Source organism: Cryptomeria japonica, chromosome 5, assembly GCF_030272615.1.
Source record: "Cryptomeria japonica chromosome 5, Sugi_1.0, whole genome shotgun sequence".
Classification (NCBI taxonomy): Eukaryota; Viridiplantae; Streptophyta; class Pinopsida; order Cupressales; family Cupressaceae; genus Cryptomeria; species Cryptomeria japonica.
In genome coordinates, this window is record NC_081409.1 from 397,817,542 (window position 1) to 397,837,394 (window position 19,853).

Below are 19,853 nucleotides of genomic sequence, written 5' to 3' on the forward strand. Positions count from 1 at the left end.
TTTGAACTCTTTAGAAGTCCACTCTATTAGAAGCCTTGTCCGGTTAGAGACATTACAATAGGTTCTGCTAGGAACCGATCCTGTTAGAGATCACCCGGTTAAGGGATGGCTACAATACTCGGTTAAGGGTTAAACCCTGTTAAGGGTTACCTTGTTAGAGGATTTCAAAAACTCAATAGCTAAATGATTTCAAACTCAATAGCTTTGAGTTACCCTATTAAAGGATTTACAACAAGCCAGTTAAGGCTACCCTGTTAAGGGATTTTCCAACTGTTGAGGTGGTTAGAGATCAACAGGTATTACAATGATCTGGTAACAACACTCAATGCAAATGCAGATCTGCTTAAGCTCCTCTTCACCTTCTGCACTTACACTCTACAGGTATCACTTCTCTCCTTTTGGTCTTGCAAGAATCACATATCCCTTCTCTTGGATGCACACACACAACTTTTGTCAACAACCCTAGAAAGAGTCACAAAATTGACCTTATAGGAAAATAGCTAGGTCGGTAGCATAAACCCTAAACCCTAAACCTATTAGATTAAGGAATTCAAATGGTTCAATCCTGACTGTTGAGAACACTGCATTAATCTCCATCATTCGTTTTCCACCAATTTCATGGCGGTTGATAACCCATCACATGTTATCACCATTTTACAGACTTCTCACATTCTCGAGGTAGATAGGAACAATCTCCTTCATGCAAGATCCTTCACGCGCACAAGGCTTATGTGGCAACATGATCTGTTCTTTGTTATCATGATAACTCATCACAAAAAGTCACCGGCTGAGCCACATAGGCTTGAAGCACTTCAACTGGAAACCCTAAAGTTGAGACTACCAATCAGTAGTCATACAACGCTTTCATGTGTCAGTTCCCATAACCATATGTCGGCTCATTTTGAACAAGCACACTACTTCACTTTGGCACACATGCTGGTTCACAGTGTTATACCGGTTCTCTCATATGCTGGTTCTCACCTCTTCAGGATATTGACATCAATGACAACATACAATGTCATTATGTCCTCATACCGGTTCACATAATGCCAACAATCTCCCCCTTTGGCATTGATGGCAATATAAAAAGATATCTCTCTGCTTCACATCTTCTTCCCCAATTTTTGCAGATATCTTCTCCGCTTCACATCTTCTCCCCCTTTGACAACAATGCCAAAGTGGAGGCACAAGCTTCCCTATTCCATTATGTTGCTCCCCCTGAGGAGTAGCATCCTTCAACACATCAATCCAAAATAAATTTGACTATGCAATACTTGACTGATGTGGAGCATATGCTTTTAGTTTACCTCCTGAAGGGGAAACACCCCTAATTCACCTCTTAAGTACATAAATGTAGTCTTTGGGAGAGGCTTGGTGAATATGTCTGCTAACTGCTCCTTACTAGAAACATGTTCCAGTGCAATCTCTTTGTTCTGAACCTTTTCCCTTAAGAAATGATACTTAAGCTCAAAGTGCTTGGTTCTAGAATGTAAAACCAGATTCTTGGAGATATTAATTGCACTAGTATTGTCACAAAATATACTTACCGGTTCAGATACAGGAACTTTGAAGCCATTTAATACATGCTTCATCCAAATTGTCTGAGTGGAATTCATGAAAGCTACAACATACTCTGCTTCTGCTGTAGACTAAGAGATACAACTCTGCATCTTACTCATCCATGAGACCAATCTACCATCAAGGAAGAATGCACCATCGGTTGTGCTCTTCTGGTCATCTACATTACCAGCCCAATCAGCATCTGTGAACACTTTCAAGTTGAAATCCTTGCTATATGGCTACCATAATCCATAGTCAACAGTTCCCTTCAGATACCTAAGAATCTGCTTGACTGCAACCAAGTGGGATTCTCTTGGACTTTTCTGGAACCTTCTAGTAATGCCAACTGCATGTGCAATATCTAGTCTGCTATGCACTACATAATGCAATTTACCAATCATTGATCAGTATTTCTTCTCATCAACCAATACTGAGTCATTCTCTTTGGATAGTTTACAACCGGTCACCATTGGTGTACCAACCAGTTTGCTATCTTCCATGCCAAAGGTCTTCAACACCTCTTTGACATACTTGGACTGAGTGATAAAGATTCCATCTCTCATCTGCTTGATCTGCAGTCTAATGAAGAACTTAATCTCCCCTATGAGTGACATCTCAAACTCTTTCTTCATCTCATCTGCAAACTCATGACTCATCTTGTCATCTCCACCAAAGATAATGTCATCAACAAATACCTCATAGATTAGGATCTGATCTCCTTCAGACTTCAAGTAGATATTGCTATATTTACTTGTTCTCTCAAATCCAATCTTCACAAGATGGGAATGCAGGCGTTCATACCATGCTCTAGGTGCTTGCTTTAGACCATATAAGGCTTTATGTAGCTTGCACACCATGTCACTGTCTTCAGATAGGGAAAACCCATCTAGTTGCTCTATATACACCTCCTCTTCAAGTACACCATTTAGGAATGCAGATTTTACATCCATTTGATATACTTTGAAGCCTTTAAAAGCTGCATATGCAAGAAGCATACAAACTCCTTCCAATCTGGCTATAGGATCAAAGGTTTCTCCATAGTCTTCTCCTTCTTCTTGAGCATATCCTTTGCATACCAATCTGGCTTTGTTTCTAATCACTGTGCCATCCTCATTCAGCTTATTTCTGAAGACCCATTTGGTACCAATGACATTTTTATGCTCCGGTCTGGGTACCAAAGACCATGTACCATTTTTCTCTATCTGGTCAAGTTCCTCTTCCATTTCCTTGATCCAGTCTTCATCTTTATGTGCCTCTTTGAATGTTTTAGGCTCAAATTCAAAGATCATACATGCATTTTCTCTGACCTTTCTTCTTGTAAGGATTCCTGCATCCTTATCTCCTATGATCTGCTTAGGATCATGATTCAGCTTGACATACTAAGGAATGGTCTTGATAGATTCCTCTTTCTTTTCTTCTTCATCCTCATCTCCATCAGTATCAACATCTATATTTGCTGGTGTAGGAAGACTATTACTGGTACTTGGTTGACTAACAACCAATTCCCAGAAGGTTGCAACCAGTTCGTTTACCGCTTGCTCACTGTCAGTTTCCTCAATTTCTCAGAGGTTTCATCAACTCTTACATTGATGCTTTCCATAATTCTCTGAGTCCTATTGTTGAAACACTTGAGAGCTTTTCTCTTGGTGGAATATCCTAGGAATATTCCCTCATCACATTTCGCATCAAATTTTCTCTGGTGTTCACTCCTCTTGATGTAAAATTTTCTACCAAACACTCTAAAGTAGCTGACCATAGGTGTCTTACTGGTCCAATACTCATAAGGAGTTTTATCCTTACCTTTCTTGATGACTACATGGTTCATTGTGTAGACTACAGTGCTCACCACTTCTCTCCAAAAGATGTGAGCTACCTTTCCTTGAATCAACATGGTTCTAGCTGCTTCAACCATAATCTGGTTATTCCTCTCTGCTAGGCCATTCTGCTATGGAGTCCAGGGGGAAGACAATTGTCTCATGATGCCATGTTCTTCATAGTACTTGTTGAATTCACTAGAAGTGAATTCCCCTCCTTGATCAGTTCTCAGGAACTTGATCCTTTTACCACTTTCCTTCTCCACTAATGCTCTAAAAGATTTGAACTTTACAAAGGATTTAGACTTGTCTTTCAAGAATGTGACCCACATCATTCTTGAGCAGTCATCAGTGAGAATCATGAAGTACCTATCACCCTGCACACTTCTAGTTTTCATAGGACCACACAAATCAGTATGCATAAGATCAAGCAAGTTGTCAGTAGTGAAAGATTTACCTTTAAAGGTTGAGGAAGACATTTTCCCCAATTGACACTCTCTGCACAAGGTATTATCCAGTTTGCTTAGCACCGGCAACCCTCTAACTGCCTTGATCTTACTAGCCTTCACAATGTTATCAAAGTTTACATGGCAGAGTCTCCTATGCCATATCCAGCTATCATCAAATTTAGCCATAAGACATGTACTTATATTTGCATTCAGATGAAATAGGTTACCTTTGGTTTGCATGCCGGTGGCCACCAATTCACCATTCTTTCCTTTGATTCTGCATACTCCATTCTTGAATTCCAGAGTAAGGCCCCTGTCATTCAGCTGGGCAACACTCAGAAGGTTGTGTCTGAGACCATCAACCTAGTACATATTGTCAGCACTACTCTTTCCATTCAGAGAGATGGACCCTCTTCCCTTGACCATGCATGGTGCATCATTGCCAAAGTGAACCACACCACCATCATACTCCTCCAAGGATAGAAACTTGCTCCAGTCACTAGTCATATGGTGAGATAAGGCACTGTCAATGATCCACTCATTGGAATTATCAAACTGGGAGACAAGATCCTTCTTGTCTGACACATCTTCTTTGATAGCAACAAACACAATATCTTCATTTTCTTCATCCTTAGATTCCTCATCCATGACACCTTCATCGATTTCCACAAAACAGTTTCTCCGGTTTCCTCCTTTGAACTTCTTGAACCTTTCCAGTTTGACCTTGTTGTCGCCATTAGAACAATTTACAGCAATATGTCCTATCCGGTTACAAGAAAAGCATTTCAAAGGTAGCTTACCTTTGTATTTTCCGGTTCCTTTAGGAAGTTTCCTGGCAAGGAGAGCTTCAAATGCTATCAAAATCTCCTCATCATCCATTTCTCTGCTCTATCTTGGTTCACCACTAGTGCTAGCTTCTTTTCCTTTTCTGGATGGTACAGTAGAAGCTTTAAAAGCTCATTCAGTCTTTTAAACACTGCCTTCAAAGCTATTTAGCTCATAGGCTGTCAACTTTGCCATGATTGAGTCCAGGGATATCTTAGTCTTGTCTATTGATCTCAGCTCCTGAATAGCAACAACCCTTACTGCATAGAATGACAATAGGGATCTTAGGACTTTGCTTACCGCAGTGGAATCTTCTATTTTACCACCTGCACTCTTGATATCTCCAACAACGGTTTTGATTCTTATTCCATACTGTTGAATGGTCTCACCTTCAACCATCTGCATATCTTCAAACTTCCCTCTAAGGCTTTCTTCCTTAGCCTATTTTACATGCTCATCACCACCATAGATATTTTCAAGAGTATCCCATACCTCTTTGGGATTTTCCTTATCTTGGACATCAATAAACTCAATGTCAGATAAACTACTAATTAGGGCTTCCATGGCTTGCCCATTCTCCTGTATCTCTCTCTTTTGGTCATCGGTGAGAGTACCGGTAGGAGCAACATAGACATTCTCAACATAGCTCCAGTGTTGAGCACCCATGCTTCTAATGTATATCTTCATTCTGTCTTTCCATATACTAAAATTTTCTTTGTTAAACTTTGGACCTTCCCTCTTCATCATTTGACTGGGATATTTACCTCAAGCCGTTAAGCCTATAACACAAAGGACCTGGAGGACGCTCTGATACCAATCGATAACTCAATGATGAACTGATAGTACTAACCTGGTACTGAGAGGGGGGGGTGAATCAGTCCAGACAAAAATACAGTCCTAAACCGGTCTGACAGTAGACACTTCAAATGACTGGCAAACAATGACACCGGTTTGAAACAGAGTGCAACTGGTAAAGCTAAGAATGACTAAGACAAGCATTAACCGGTTACTCACTTAGCTTTTCACTCAACTCAAGATTACACTACCAATTCACCCTTATGCATAAATAGGTAATCTATCATCAGATCATAATAATAGCTAGTTCAACATGTTTTATTGACAGGCATAAAACACAGAACCATCATATGCTTGACAGACAATAGAAAAGCATCACAAGATAAAAGCATCACACATGACACACATATTTTTCACGTGGAAACCCAACTGGGAAAAACCATGATGGGGATGAATGCCCACAAGCTAGTTTTGAACTCTTTAGAAGTCCGCTCTGTTAGAAGCCTTGTTCGGTTAGAGACATTACAATAGGTTCTGCTAGGAACCGATCCTGTTAGAGATCACCTAGTTAAGGGATGGCTACAATACCTGGTTAAGGGTTACCTTGTTAGAGGATTTCAAAAACTCAATAGCTAAAGGATTTCAAACTCAATAGCTTTGAATTACCCTGTTAAAGGATTTACAACAAGCCGGTTAAGGCTACCCTGTTAAGGGATTTTCCAACTATTGAGGTGGTTAGAGATCAACAAATATTACAATGATCTTGTAACAACACTCAATGCCAATGTAGATTCACTTAAGCTCCTCTTCACCTTCTACACTTACACTCTGCAGGTATCACTTCTCTCCTTTTGGTCTCACAAGAATCATGTATCCCTTCTCTTGGATACACACACACAACTTTTGCCAACAACCCTAGAAAGAGTCACAACATCAACCTTATAGGAAAATAGTTAGGTTGGTAGCATAAAACCTAAACCCTAAACCTATTAGGTTAAGGAATTCAAACGATTCAATCTTGACCGTTGAGCACACTGCATTAATCTCCGTCGTTCATTTTTCACCGATTTCATGGCGGCTGATAACCCATCAGACGTTATCACCGTTTTATAGACTTCTCACATTGCTGAGGTAGATAGGAACAATCTCCTTCATGCAAGATCCTTCACGCACACAAGGCTTACGTGGCAACATGATCTGTTCTTTGTTATCATGCTAACTCATCACAAAAAGTCACCGGCTGAGCCACACAGGCTTGAAGCACTTCAACCGGAAACCCTAAAGTTGAGACTACCAACTGGTAGTCATACAATGCTTCCATGTGCTGGTTCCCATAACCATATGCCGGTTCACCTTGAACAAGTACACCACTTCACTTTGGCACACATGCCAGTTCACAGTGTTATACCGGTTCTCACCTCTTCAGCATATTGACATCAATGACAACATACAATGTCATTATGTCCTCATACTGGTTCACATAATGCCAACAGTGTTTCATGGTTTAAAAATGTCGAATCTTGTCTCAATCATCATTTGTCAAGGCTTTCTGGAGTTAGTTCTTTTGCTTGGATGGGGCATTTAGTTCATGTCACTATTCCAGAATCAAGAGGAGAACACATAAGATGGGATAACTTTTTAGATGTATTACCGCATCCTGAAGGGTTGGAACCACATTTTACAGGTCAGTGGAATCTTTATGCTCAAAATCCTAATTCTAGTAGTCATTTATTTGGTACTACTAAAGGGGTGGGAGCTGCTATTCTAACTCTTCTCAGGGGATTTCACCCACAAACTCAAATTTTATGGCTAACTGACATCGTGCATCATCATTTAGCAATTGCAATTGTGTTTTTCATTGCTATTCATATGTATAAAACTCATATTTTCTCAATGGATACAATATTCTCATGGTAAGACCTTATATGATTTTGATGTACTCTTATCTTCAGCAAATGATCCAGCATTCAATGCTGGCAAAATCTTATGGTTACTCGATTGGTTGAGTGCTATTAACGATAATAAAAATTTATTGTTCTTAACAATTGGTCCCAAGGACTTTTTGGTTCATCATGTTATTTGTCTAGGTTTGCATAGAACTACAATGATTTTAGTAAAAGGTTCTTTAGATGTGTGCAGTTCTAAGATAATGCCTGATAAGAAAGATTTTGGTTATATTTTTCCTTGCAATGGTCTGGGACGGGGCGATACTTGCGATATTTTGGCCTGAGATGCTTTTTATTTAGCATTTTTCTAGATGTTAAATACCATTGGATGGGTTACTTTCTATTTGCATTGGACGCATATCACCTTATGGTAGGAAAATGAAGTTCAATTTAACAAGTCTTCCACTTATTTAATGGGATGGTTAAGAGGTTATCTTTGGTTAAATTCTTCACAACTAATTAATCGATACAATCTTTTTGGTATGAACAATTTATTTATCTGGGCATGGATCTTCTTATTTGGGCATCTTGTTTGGGCTACTAGATTTATGTTTCTTATTTCTTGGCATGGATATTGGCAAGAAATAATTGAAACTCTTGCATGGGCTCAAGAAAGCACACCTTTGGCTAATTTAGTTTGATGGAGGGATAAGTCGGTAGATCTTTCCATTGTTCAAGCACGATTAGTTGGATTAGCTCACTTTTTTGTAGGCTATATATTCACCTATACAGATTTCTTAATCACCTCTACATTCAAATTCGGTTAATTCTTTTTCATTTTATTCAAATATTCAGATTTTCTATCTAATCTCTATGCATAAAAAGAAAGAGTAATCCATATATTACTTCTCCATCTCAAATTTGATCTATATTTTAATATAAACTAGCTGAATCATTATGGCAAGAAAAATGAGGAACTAGTATAATGAGAAACTAGATATATATAAATGAGGAACCAAATAGATCTATCTAAATTGAGAGTGCGAGTGATTAAGTCAAGTGAAATAATAGAAACATACCAGAACCAGATTATCTCTTTAAAAAGAAGAAAGAAGACAATGAAAATAAGAAAGACAATGGAAGATAACCTCAAAAAATAAAAGAGGAAAGAAGAAAACAAAAACAAGAAAGACAAAAGACAAAGGAGCAGAGATTGCAAAAATTAGAATTGGTGACTACTCTAGAAGAAGTGAAGAACCTGAAAAAGGCGTTCAAGCTAGAAGATGAGCATAAACGCTTAGAGAGAATGCAAGAACTAAATAAAATGTTCCAAGAGCACAAAAATCCATAAAAGATAGACATGTTGAAAGACATGCTGCTCGACAAGATGAAAAACGTAGACAAGAGAAAGAAAAACAAGAAAAGAAGGAACTCCAAAAAAAATTTCGTAAAGATTTTAAACTTGCAAATAAAATAAATGAATTTCTAGTTCAAGGCTTTAGAAATATTTATCATCATAAAAGAAATTATGAGAAGATAAATATATTCCTTGTGGAGTTATTTCTGCACCAGTTCATATACAAAACTTCCCCTTGGGATACCAACCCTTTCTAGGTTACGAAGGTACTAATCAAATAGCTGATCTAGTTTATAACTGATTTGCTCTGGGTATGGAGGACCATCTTCTAGATATTTTTTGTGGTCATGATACTAAATAAATAATATCCAAATCATTGTCTACGGATATAGGCCTAATTTGGAATCCTGAAAGTCAACTAGAATTAAGTAAAATTACTCATTTTGCCAGAGAAAAGGTAGAAAGAAATATTGAGAAATTTGAACGACAAAAGGGGATTGAAACCATTACTATCGAAGTAATGTATGCAGCAAAAGAAGAGTTGAATACCTAGCTAACTAGAGAAATATATATATATATATATATATATATATATATATATATATATATATATATATATATATATATATATATATATATATATATATTATAGAAATTGAGTTAATGACTATTCATAATTACATATCCATTTTGTATCAGATCAAAGATCTATCTTATGATAAAAATTCATCTAAAAGCATGTGGTGGAAAGAAACGTGCAACTTGAATGACATGATTAGTTCTGTGGATTATGGCATCCATTATTTTGACTCGAAGATTCTCTTAGCTCACCATTTATCTTCTTAAAAATATATGTTTAATAGACCAGGTATGGATTTATTTTTCAATTAGGGGTAGAATATAGGGTTAATGTAAATTAAATCGATGAGCTATAACCACTTTGTAAGTTTACATCGAGCTTAAAAAAAATAGTGAATTAGAATAACTCAGAAAGATTTTGAGAAAACTTTATCCAACTCTACAAGGATCAAACATTCCTATTGCTCAGCGTGGAAAATAGTGGAATGTATGTTGCTATCATATCATAAGGACGAGAACCACCAGAGTAAAGCTTGGACCTAATGATCCGGAAATCGTGTCGGAATATGGACACATAATAAATTTTTTTATGAAATATTTCATAGGTTCCATGGGTCGATTGGTACCTATCGATTATAATCGATATATAATCGAATTCCATTGTTTTTTTTTTCAATTAGCTAGAAATACACAATATCGATTTGATTTCCCCTTGAAAATTTTATTCCAATATGTGTGCCTTGAGGAGGACTCAGAATTCCACACTCAATAGTCATGCATGCTAGGTATTTACCTCGTGCATATCATATGCCTTTTATAGAGCACATCTTCTCTTGTTGGCCCACATGACGGACAATATACCTCTCTGCTTGGGGGAATAATATAGAGCTATTATGTCCTCGTTGAGCAGGTCAGGAGATCTATGTGTCTATAAGGTGGACAAAGGTACTACCGCTTCATGTATCAACACATCTGTGTTGTTCTTTTAGCAAGCACATGTGAGATATGTGGGGCATGTGGGGTATACGGGCCATTTTGCGGTGCGTGTGTCTACTGAGACAAGACTATTTTAGTCTCGCATGTCTGCCATTTCACCGTCAAGGACAACAACAAAAAAAGAAATAATTATTTCCCTATTGAGAATACTATATTAAACTAGATAGTTTAGGTTTTTCGAATACATTATATATCAAGTATTCAAATAATATATTAAACTAGGTCGTTTAGTTTTGTTAACTTTATTTTTCAAATTCATTTAAATTATCCCTCGGTATTTTATTTCAATATCTAAAAATATTTAATATGGAACAAATAGATAAAGTTGAACTTTCTATCATATCGCACATCGTTAGAAACAACGACCTTGAAAGACCCCTTATTTCAATAAATAAAGTTCCCTTACATATTCACATGTTACAACACAAACCAACGTGAAGTCTACCGAGTTGCACGAGTTCTTTTAGAACCAACTATTTAAAATTTATTAAATATATAATATATTTATGATCTAATATAGTAACTAAACAATATCAAGCTGCTGTGATGAAATTGGTAGACACGCTGCTCTTAGGAAGCAGTGCTAGAGAATCTCAGTTTGAATCTGAGTGGTGACATTCTTGTTAATAAGATACTATGGGTTCAATCCCTTCCATATAAAATCCATATATATATATATATATATATATATATATATATATATATATATATATATATATATATATATATATATATATATATATCTATCCATGTATTATTTATGGAGTACCTATATAGTAAATTACTATCATTGTTCGATATATGTCAATATAATTGATGACATATCAATCGATTTTATCTTTCTCTTATGAAATGAATCCTATATTAAATAAAATAAACAAGTTTATTATGATATATATAACTCTAAAACATATATCATCTCATGTCTCTTTTTCTCTTACTTTTTTTGTCACTCTCATTTATTGGGGAACTTTAATTTATAAAAGTGAAGAACTAAGTAATTCAGGAGGAAAGGGCATGATAGTGACATGTATTTGTATAACGGGAGTATTAGTTACTCGTTCACTTTATTCGGGGCATTTACCATTAAGTAATTTGTATGAGTCATTCATGTTCCTTTCATGGACTTCCTCCATGATTCATATAGTTATAAAAGTATGGGGCCAGGATGCTTGGTGGTTAGGTGCAATCACTGTGCCAAGTGCTATGTTAACTTATGGTTTTGCTAGTTTAGGTCTTCTAGATAAAATGTAACAATTTGCAATGTTAGTACCCACTTTACAATCTCATTGGTTAATGATGCATGTAAGTAAGATATTGCTCAGTTATGCAACTCTTTTATGTGGATCCCTATCATCGATAGTTTGTTTGGTCATTACATCCCAAATAAATCAAAAGATTTTTATTAGTGTGAAGAATTCCTTTTTCTTCAATAAAAATGGGAAATCACATGACTAAGAAAAAAAGGAATTGAAACATACTTTTTGCCTTTCATTTATAAATTATCGTAAATGGTTATTTACTAACCAATTAGGCCAATTGAGTTACCATGCCATTGGTCTAGGATTTTCTCTTTTAACTATAGGTATACTTTTCAGGGCAGTATGGGCCAATGAAGGATGGGGATCTAATTGGAGCTTGGATCCAAAAGAGATTTAGGCACTAATAACTTGGATTATTTGCAATTTATCTAGATACTAGAATAAATAGGGGTTGGAAAGAGGAAAAACCGACAATTGTTGCTTCTCTAGGATTTATTCTAGTTTGAACCTGTTACTTAGGGGATGATTTATTAGGAATAGGGTTACACAACTATGACTGGTTGATTTAGTAGAAATAAAAAAAAAACTACACCTTTTTATTTATGTGATCGAATTAGGAGTAGACAGTTTATTTAATTGACTTAGGAGGATACAATCATTCTTATGGAATAATGGAGAGCAGTCAACATTACTGTAGGTCTTCCTTAGGAAGGAAGAAGAATTAGTATTATTGTTGGTAATAGAATATTACTGGGGGAGAATCAAGAACTCAGCAAAAAACAAATCCAATTTTTCGCAGACCTATAGTTTCCCCTGCAGAACTATAGTTTTCCCCACAGAACTGGAGTTTCTAATATTTTTGTAGAACTATCATTTTATCATTTCAGTCCAAAAAGGAAAAATAAAATTAGAAAATGACTGAACTCCTCTGACTTTGGGGAGATTATGGTAAAAAGTAGAAGAAAAGGTATCAAAGATCTCCCTCCAAACTATACATACGACTTTCCACATTATTTCATTTACATATATAAGACATTCATTCTTATGCATTCAAATTATGTTTACTCATTCTCATATTGAGTATCTATTTGCTTTCTTTTTCTATGATTAAAAATATTATATTTTCTATATCTATACGATTAAGTCCTTAGGTTTAAAAAAAGAGTAAAAAAAGAAGAAGAAGGTGTTTTAAATCAATGCTATTTGAATTGAACCTATTCCAAAAAGGTTAAGACATTTCTAATTTATATGTTAACACACACTACAACAAGGGAAAACTTATGAAATTAATTCAATATTAAACCTTAGACATATAATATCCTTACAAATTAGTTTGTTTTAGCCTGCTCTAGTCCCCTTACAAAACGTTCGTTATTGGGTTAGTCATAAACTTTACATGTTTTTAGCAATTGACATGGCATCATCATAAAATGAATCAAATCTTAGATAAGAATATACAATGCACTAGAATGACCTTGTTTACGATTTTTTTACTGAGAGGACATCTAAGATTCCTCGAATTGTGTGATATTTAACACCGGACAAATCTTTAACTCTTCCACCTCTTACTAATACTACAAAATGTTCTTGTAAATTATGGTCAATACTAGGTATATAAGCAGTGATTTCATATTTAGAGGTTAATCGTACTCTCGCAACTTTACGTAAGGAAAAGTTTGGTTTTTTAGGGGTGATAGTGGAAAAATATTTTTACAAAGTCTAATTAGAAATTTAATAATATACACGATATTAACCCTAGATTGATTCCTCTTTATCAACATCTTTTTAAGATGGTTCTAATTTTGAGCTTCATACTACTCTTCCCGAGGGATGTGTCAGAGCTAAGGGCATGCCAATTAGATTGAATAGGATGACAGTTCCTATGGATTTGTATAATCAGAGCTTGTGATCAAGTCACACATCGCAATATATTGGGTCTTCTAATTCTTTAGGAGTTTTATCTAATAGATCTGTGATATAACTAGGACATCATTTGAAATACCAAATATGAACAACTGAACATGCCAGTTTAATGTATCTCATTCGATATCTTCAAATTCGAGGATCAATAACAAGTTCAACTCCATATTGAGTACACAAATTGGAGTTGAATTTTTCCTTGTCATTTTCCATCATTCGAAGTTTTACACAAGCACAAACTCCCCTTTTCTTAGGTCCAAATATTATTTCACAAAATAATCCATCTCTTACTGGTTCATAAGTTTTATAATCTAAAGTGTGTTTAGTAGTCACTTGTTTGACTCTTTCTCCATTAGGTAATTTTCTTTCATACCAAGCGAGAATCTGCTTGGGAGAAACTAACCCAATTCGAAGTTGTTCATGTTTATCTTGGTCACTCATAAAAAATAAATTTTGATTCATTTTGATCAAACTTCCTTCTTATCTATCTAAAAGTCTATCTCAGATAGAATAGTATGATTCAATTCTAGAGCTAAAGATCATAGTTCTCGACTGAGCAATAGAAAGATTTTGTAGGAGTGCTAGGTTTAGGCATTGGTTCTCCATTAAAATTGCACCAATTTTTTTTTCACGAGTATCCATATGGTCATATTTTAAAGTAAGCATCTCGTGTAAGATATAAGAAACACCAAAATCTTGTAGAGCCCAAACTTCCATTTCTCCCATTCGTCGCCCTCCTCGGTGGGATTTTCCTTTGAGAGGTTGTTGTGTCACTTGTGTATAAGGTCCATTGGAACGTGCATGAATTTTGTCATCAATTTGATGGCACAATTTATTGGAAATGTCTTGACCTTTTTGGAAAAGGTTCAATTCAAATAGCATTGATTTAAAACACCTCCTTTTTTTTTACTCTTTTTTTAAACCTAAGGACTTAATCGTATAGATATAGAAAATACAAGATTTGTAATCATAGCAAAAAAAAGGAAATGGATACTCAATGTAGACGTTCAAAATTAATTAAATTAAATATTTAATTAATTTTATCCTTTCTACATAAATAATTTAATTATGCTAGCCTTTATTCTTCTTAGTATTAATTAAATTTAATTAATCATGTCACTATAGTCTAGATAATTGATTTATTCAATAAATCAATTATTCCCTATTCTTATAAGGTTATATAGTTATTTATTTCTTCTAAAATCCCTTTAGTTAATTAATCTAAACTTAATTAGCTAAATCAAGTGATTCCTACAAACCACTTTTCTAAATCCTCCATTACCTTAATTAATTCTTCTAGAATCCCTCATAATTATGCTTAACATTATTCTTCAATTTTAAATTCCCCCACTCATTCTCTCTCATCTTGTCAAATCCTCCTACAAATCCCACTTGTCTCTTAATCTCCTATTAACCCACCTAATCATCTCTTTTAATCATTTGCTAGTGGCTTATCCCCATGATTATCGATAAAGTCAACTCTTAGCCATAAATGGCTAAATCCACTTGTCCCCTCCTCACCTTCCACCTTAAATGCACCCAATTGGGTCATTTCAAGGATTTCAAAATCTCACATTCTCCTATGCCTCTCACCTTCCCAAGGAATTTTAAATTCCTTTTCTCATTCCCTTTCCCCATGCATTTCATTAATTAGGAATTTTTAATTCCTCCTCCATCCCCCAAAGATTTTTTAACTCCTTTTTATTCCCCCAATGTACTTGGGGATATCTTCCCCATGTACATTTTGGAGTGTGAAGAAGAAATGTCTTTATGAAAAATCTCTTGGTCTCCACACTTGTCACCTCATGTCCTCTCAATCCATGTGCTCTCCCTCCTTCAATCTCCACTCTTGATTCATCTTCAATCTTGACCATCCATTCATCCCCTCTCAAATCTATAAATTGGGGTCTCCTCCCCTTCATTTTCCATCTCAAAATCAAGTAAACTCATGCTCACCTAATATCTCTAGAATCATCACTTTTGCATCCACATTATAGCCATATTTGCACCCGTAATCCATCTTGATCACTCATCCTTCATCCATATCCACCCTTTGTTGTGCAATTTGGAGAGAACCCCACATCCCATCTTGGATCCAATCCAATCAAGTGGAAAATTTGGGGCACATTTCACTTCATCAAAGGCTCAATTTGAGGAACAAGAGATTGTCTTCATGGAGGTATAATGGTCTTTTTTATGAGTTTTATGTTTATTTTGATTTAATCCAACCATTAACCCTCTTGTGGATTTTTCCCTTGGTTCACTCAATATGAGAATGAGTAAATATATTTTGAATGCATAAGAATTAATATCTTATATATGCAGATGTAATCATGTGGAAAGCCATACTCGAGGAAAGTTGTATGTACGGTTTGGAGGGAGATATTTGATACCTTTAGAGATCCACCCTACAATATGGACTTAAAAATCCGAAATAAGTAATTATTAGTCTTTATGATTTTTTAGATTTATTACCACATCCCGAAGGGTTGGAACCACTTTTTACAGGTCAGTGGAATCTTTATGCTCAAAATCCTGATTCCAGTAGTCATTTATTTGGTACTACTAAAGGGGCAAGAACTGCTATTCTAACTCTTCTCGAGGGATTTCACCCACAAACTTAAAGTTTGTGGCTAACTGATATCACACATCATCATTTCGCTATTGCATTTGTGTTTTTCATTTATGGTCATATGTATAGAACCAACTTTCAGATTGGACACAGTATAAAAGATATTTTAGAAGCACATGTTCCTCTGAAAGGCTTATTAGGACATGGACATAAGGGTCTTTACAACATAATAAATAATTCTCTTCACTTTCAATTAGGTCTTTCTCTAGCTTCTTTGGGAGTTGTTACTTCCTTGGTAGATCAACACATGTATTTTTTAGTTGCCTATGCATTCATAGCACAATATTTTACTACCCAAGTTGCATTGTATACTCATCATCAATACATTGTCAAATTCATTATGACAAGGGAATTTTCTCATGGAGCTATATTTCTCATTAGAGATTATAATCCCGAATAGAATAAGGATAATGTACTGGAAAGGCAATTTTGAAGCATGGGTCTACGACCTCTTACATGTAAGACCTATTACTCATGCAATTTGGGATCCTCATTTTGGTCAACCGATCGTAGAAGCCTATACCTAAGGAGGTGCCACCGGTCTGGTCAATATTGCTTATTCTGGTGTTTATCAGTGGCGGTATACAATTGGATTATGCACTAATGAAGATTTGTATAGTGGAGCTCTTTTCTTGCTATTTCTTTTTGCTCTCTTTTTAATAGTGGGTTGATTGCATCTACAACCTCAATGGAAACCAAGTGTTTCATGGTTTAAAAATGTCGAATCTCATCTCAATCATCATTTGTTAGGGCTTTTCAAAGTCAGTTCTTTGGCCTGGATGGGGCATTTAGTTCATGTAGCTATTCTTGAGTCAAGAGGAGAACACATAAGATGGGATAATTTTTTAGATGTATTACTGCATCCCGAAGGGTTGGAACCACTTTTATAGGTCAGTGGAATCTTTATGCTCAAAATCCTGATTCCAGTAGTCATTTATATGGTACTACTAAAGGGGCAGGAACTGCTATTCTAACTCTTCTCGGGGGATTTCACCCACAAACTCAAAGTTTGTGGCTAATTGATATCGTACATCATCATTTAGTTATTTCATTTGTGTTTTTCATTGCTGGTCATATGTATAGAAATTTTTATCACGGGGATTTGCACCCGATGCAAGCTTGAATTTCCTACAATCCCGTGACACATTGAACTACTCTCAAGCTGTAGGTATCCTATTATGAGAGAAGACCTCCAGATTATAGGTCGGCTTCCTATTTGATCACCTAAAACTTAATTGAATTTCTGAGAAAAAAGAAAGAAGGATATGCATAAAATTAAACTACTGCTAAAAAAAGGTGATCCACAAATGACTAAAAATGACTTTGCTATGACAAGGAACTCACAATAATCCAATAATGAAAACTATTCACAACTCAAAACTGCATACTTTGCATAAACGCATCATATGAAAGGTTCAATCTTTTTGATATTTGTATGAAGGAAAACAAAGATAGTTTTCAAAACTTCATTTACCAGATAGTATAACTCAATCACTAATCTGCAGTATAGCATGCTTAACCATGAACTGAATATTGAAGGAAAAGAGATAAAATAAAGGATTATTTGATAATAATCACAACTAATTATTCAAAAAATATTTACAACAACATTTAGAACACTGAAAATAAGAGAAGAAACCAACTATTTATTGAAAATAAGGAGTATTTATCATTACAAAATCTAAATGATGCTCATGAAAATCTGAAAATACTCATAAATAATGAGTTACAAGAGCAAGGATCTCTGCTACTGAACAGGTACAAACTCCAGATCTAGAGAACAATGTGTGTCAAACAGTCACTTATACAAAAGCTTGCAAAATTTGAATTTTGAATTTTGGCTCCAAGAAAGATGTGTTGTCACAACTCTAAGCCTCTCCTCAAAATCAAAGATTTAACTAAAATATCACTTCCCTCAAACTGCAAAAAGAGTTGTCCAAATGATAACAACCTCCTTGGGTGGATTCAACCCAAAATCCCTCAAAACCAGCGATCAAACTGAAAGTGAAAAGGAGTCACACCCCTAAAAAACCTCCTTAACTAAAACACCAACCCCAATCACTCTTAAACTGAAGTGGGACTCACAATTTGGTGACAAATCACCAACTTTAACTCTACTTGTTGACAAACCTAACTAACCCCTCTTTTTAGTTCAACTTCACACAACATTTCAAAACACTCAAATTTGCATTTAAAAATATCTTTAACTTAAAGTGATCTATAACATCACTTAGAAAAAGATTTACAAATTAATAAACATGCAAAGGAGTTTTACAAAACCCTAAAAAGACTTGTTGACTATTAAGAGTTTGAAAATACTTGAAGGAATTACAAAAAGATTACCATGACATGGATATGAAGAATAAATATTTCTTTATAAAGTTATAAGAAAAAGTAACCCATCTTCCCTATCAGGTTTCATTAGGGTTTCAACCCTAAGACATAAGATGAAAAGATGAGTCACAAATCATCTTTATTTTATTGTGTCATTTTGTTGTTTGAAGAGTAGTCACCATGGGAACTAGGGTTTGAACTTGGAAAAACTGTGACTGTAGTTGTCGTCCTGATCATTTGTAGAATACTTGACAGGAAATGAGAGGTAAGTTCATTTTGTGCTCTGGGTTTTCTCTTTCAACCTCTTTTCACTGTATCTTATGTTGTCCTATAAGATTTTTCTCTCAGTCAATGCTTTGACTACGTCATGGATCTTAGATTTTGTTTTCAAAATGCATTTGTATCCATTTCCCGAGACACTGATGTGGGGATTATACTATATAGTTTTAACAATACCCTTTATGGAGACTTTGTCTTTGTTGTACATTGACCCTATATATTCACTTGCTATGTTTGATTTTCCTCTTTCTTGATAGGCAAATATCAATGTCACTGTGTTCCCCAGAAAAAAAATACCTTAATACTCAAGGTCTACAACCTTTTTGAATCTTTTTCATGGTTGAGTCTTACCCTTGGCTAACAAAATCCTACAAACTTTTATGTTGCTTTAAGCCTGAAGATGACTGCAAAATGACTGTCATGTTAATGTATGCCCTGTCAAGACTACATCATTACCTTGGTGTTTTGATTTCTAATTTGTTTTCTTTCTATGGTGATTGTAAACTAATATTTTTGTGAGTTGTATTTTCTGCTAATATGATCCTTGAACTCTATGATGAATATTGTGTCTTCACCTTTGAAGTTGTAACTTGCTCAAAATATGAATTAATATGATTGTGATCATTATTTTGATCACTATTATGAGACTTAAGTGGCTTTACTGATTCATGGCATTATGATTCCTTCTTACATCTTTATGTATTGTTGTTTGCAAGCACTGTCATTATGGAAATCCTTGAATTCTTTGTCAAATACTGATGAGGCTGCCCTTATTGTCTACTCTTCCTTCACTATTTCACCATGTTGCTCATTGTATGACTATATTATGAACTGTTACTTTCCTTCTTACTGTCCATGATTCAGATAAAGATTGTTATACTTTGTGTTCTTGTGACTATCAAAGAGGAGCTATAGACTACAATAAACTACAATTTCACCATACCATGCTCTCAGATGCTCCTTGGTTTCACTATTTATTCTTAATAGATATTAGTTCTCTATGGATTTGACCATAATGACTATGTATTTCTATCACAATGAGTGTGATTTTGTTGTTTAACAATCTCTGGTGATCACTGGATTGCTCTTCATATACTCAGTCTATTATATGGCTGCATTTAGTCATCTTCCATAGATGTGCATTTGTTATTACTGTCTTAAGCAT

The 19,853-nt window shown here is 35.2% G+C and overlaps 2 pseudogenes; both read left to right on the top strand.

The window, feature by feature from the left end:
* Positions 1-16,487, top strand: part of LOC131875940 (photosystem I P700 chlorophyll a apoprotein A2-like) — a 42,000-nt pseudogene extending 25,513 nt beyond the window's left edge.
* LOC131875941 (photosystem I P700 chlorophyll a apoprotein A2-like) lies at positions 16,486-17,198 on the top strand (annotated as a pseudogene).
* Positions 17,199-19,853: the final 2,655 nt, after the last annotated feature.